We start from the raw sequence: 3,426 nt of genomic DNA on the forward strand, positions 1-3,426 counted from the left end.
GCGTATACATTTGGGCGGTGTCATGAAAATCTGCCCCCACATACTGACATAGATTTGTGGGGGTGTGTTTGAATTAAGCATTTTAGGAAGGTGTGGCTGAGCCTTAACTTTTACAAAGAATATGGGGTGGTTTCCTGGACCAAGATTAAGCCTAGTCCTAGACTAAAATGGCCATTTAAATCAGATGAACAGAAATGTGCTTTCTCTGTCATGGTTTTAAAAAGTCTAAGACTTAGTCTAGTCCAGAATAGGCTAAATTCCTGGAGGAAGACTAGAGCAACTTCAGGACTAAATTGAGGCTTAAATTAAACCTACCAGGAGGCAGGTTTAACTTCAGATTAATTTAATTTGACTATGAAACTATGTATGAAACTTTGGACTATGTCAATGATGATCAGCGCTTTCCACCAGCCAGGCAAGTTCTTGCAGACAGAAGTGACCCATTGCAACGTTTTGATGAAGTTTTGATGATTGAAGTTTTCGAGATCGTTTCCGCATGCATAAAGTAAATGCAGTGGAGATAATTTCACTCTTAGAACCCAGGCTTTCATCTGTGACCCAAAGAGGACAGCCTATTCCAGTTTGTCTCCAGGTGCTCATAACTTTAAGGTTCTTGGCATGTGGCACCTTTCATCGAGAAACTGGGGATTTATGTGGTGTCAGTGAACCAACAGTATGTTAAGTCATTCACAGAGTGTGCAGGGCCATTTGTGAATTAAAAGCACATTACATAAACTTCCCTGATGCTAGAACCCAGGCTAACTACAAGGTACTATTCTATGAATATGGAAATTTCCCAGGAGTCATAGGTTGCATAGATGGAACCCATATTCCCATTAAGCGTCCCTCTACTCCAGATGCTGAGGAATACAGGAACCGAAAGAACTGGTTTTCCATAAATGTCCAAGGTGTATACACTCCCCAGTTAGAGTTTTCAAACATTGTTGCACGGTGGAAAGGTGCAACTCATGATTCCCGAATTTTCCTCAACTCATCTCTGTATACTCAATTTGAAAGAAGAGATCATAATGGAATTTTGCTTGGTGACAGTGGGTATGCTCAGAAGGATTTCTTGTTTACGCCATACTTGCACCCAACAACAGCTGAACAACTGCGCTACAACCAGGCTCATATGCGCACAAGGGGTTTTGTTTGGAAGAGTCGTTTTCAGTGCCTTAGGAAAACACTCAGATTCAAACCAAGTAGATGCTGCACTGTCATCATTGCAACAGCTGTTCTTCACAACTACCTAAAAAAGCAGGGATGCCCAGATCCCCCAATAGAAGAGGATGACAATCCAGATGTGCCACCATTACAACAAACCACAGAGAAGGACTTGCATACAGGGATGCTTTTGCATTGTACCACTTTAAATAGATCTTTTTACATTATTTAACTTTCAACCCTCTGTTCAGATCTGATACATGTAATAATAAAACCAAATATTTGTTAAAAGTGTACAACTTTTTGGTCTGGTATGTTACTGAAACCACCACAACATCCATCTTTTCTTAATAAAACAATATTTATTTCACAGATTCATGTACTGATGTGACATTTGAGCCTGTTGCATCTCTCTCTCCTTCATCTTTATCTCCAGTTCTACTTGTAGTATCTTCATCTTCATTTCATGCTCCTCCTTAAGATACTTCAATTTATGTTCATGAAAATCATTAGCCAACTTTTCATGAACAGTGAGTCTTTTCTTCTGGTTACCAGTACTGGCAGACATTGCCACCCTTGCTTCTGAGGATGTGGAGGGTAAGCTGCTTTCCAATTCTTCAGTTCTGTTTTGACCTTCTCCTTGAAACATGAACAGTTCATATATGATCAGATAAATACAGATTAAATCGGAAAATGTTTCACATCATATGACAGAAGCAAATAGAAGTTTGAGAGGAGAGAAACAAAAGCCAAAATCAAATTCAAATACTTAATATAGGTGCATGTGATCCATCATCTGAACTGTCCAGATGGTCATCTTCTGGTATGTTCTCCAAAGGTTGCTGATTCTCCAGTATTCCTGTCAGTAACTCATCCAACACATCACAGTCTTTATTTACAGGTCCTCCGCCAGTCTTAAACCTCTCTCTTCGAGCTTCAGCAACAGTTTTTTTTTAGGTTTATTTTGATATTTTTCCACAACACCTGTATTAAATAACTATTATAAATACAACAGTGATTTTAAAAAGCCATAATAAAACTAATGATTCTTACCTGAAGTTGTTGTATTGTTCTTGTAGATGTGTGTTCATTTGCATTAAATTCTTTACAAATAGATGTCCAGGCATTCCTTTTCTTTGACTCAACAGCTGATGTGTGCAGTTTATCTTCGATAACAGGATGTCTCAAAACTATTTGCTTTAAAAGACTTTTCTCATGTTCAGAAAAGTTCTTTGATCGCGTTCTCTTTTCAACTTCCATTGCCATTTGCTTCTCAGTTGTATACAATTTTAACCTTTTCTTGGCTCACTTGGTTCATGTTTTATAGGCAACCTCAATCCAGCTAATCCTGATTTGCACAGGTGGTATTAAATTAATCGAGTGTATTTTAGTTGAGGACTCCATAGTCCAGGTGTTAGTAATCTGTACTTAATCTTTAAAGTTTCAGAAAGCCATTTTTTAAGACATGATTAACTATTCTAGATTAAGGCCTACTCCTGTCTTAATTTAATCTTGGTCCGGGAAACCGCCCCAAAATGTTTGTGTTTGAGACTCTGAGCTTTGTAAATCTGCAGATCTTATACATGCACAAACAGCTACAAAACACACACACACACACAAAGGAAAACAATAAATCGCATCATATGATCCCTTTAATGTCCCTGACAACATCTCTAGTCCCATTTAGCCACTTGTTAGCAACCGCCTTTTTCAAGACACGTAAAAGCTTTACAAAATCACGAGTGGGTAATACTGTGTGTTTTATGTCATAAAATAAAACGTGAAAATATCCTGAGCTAGTGTTAACTACAGACCTTATTTCAGGCTTTTAACCAACCCCTGGAATTGCTTTTCTGCTGGGAGGTTAAAACACGCCCAAGTGTAATGTTCATGTTTATAACACAAGGATGAAATGTTAAACCGAGGTCCTGACTCTCTGTGGTCATTAAAAATCCCATGGCACTTCTCATAAAGACTAGGGGTGTAACCTTGGTGTCCTGGCCAAATTCCCTCCATTGGCCCTTATCAATCATAGCTTCCTAATAATCCCCATCTACTGAATTGGCTTTATCACTCTCTCTCATCCCCACCTATATCTGGTGTGTGGAGAGTGCACTGGCACCGTTGTACTGTGGCTGCTGTCACATCATCCAAGTGGATGCTGCACACTGGTGGTGGTGAGACCCCTGACATTATTGTAAAGTGTTTTTGGGTTTTCAGTAGTACATATGTGACCTGATCCAGCAAAATGAGTCACAGTGA

The 3,426-nt window shown here is 39.0% G+C and overlaps 1 pseudogene across 1 annotated transcript; it reads left to right on the forward strand.

Moving 5' to 3' along the window:
* Positions 1–362: 362 nt before the first annotated feature.
* LOC311069041 (putative nuclease HARBI1) lies at positions 363–1,396 on the forward strand (annotated as a pseudogene). The gene has a single exon. The product of its transcript is annotated as a putative nuclease HARBI1 (transcript).
* The last annotated feature ends 2,030 nt before the right edge of the window (positions 1,397–3,426 follow it).

The sequence above is a fragment of the Abramis brama genome, assembly GCF_963993115.1.
Source record: "Abramis brama genome assembly, chromosome: 18".
Classification (NCBI taxonomy): domain Eukaryota; kingdom Metazoa; phylum Chordata; class Actinopteri; order Cypriniformes; family Leuciscidae; genus Abramis; species Abramis brama.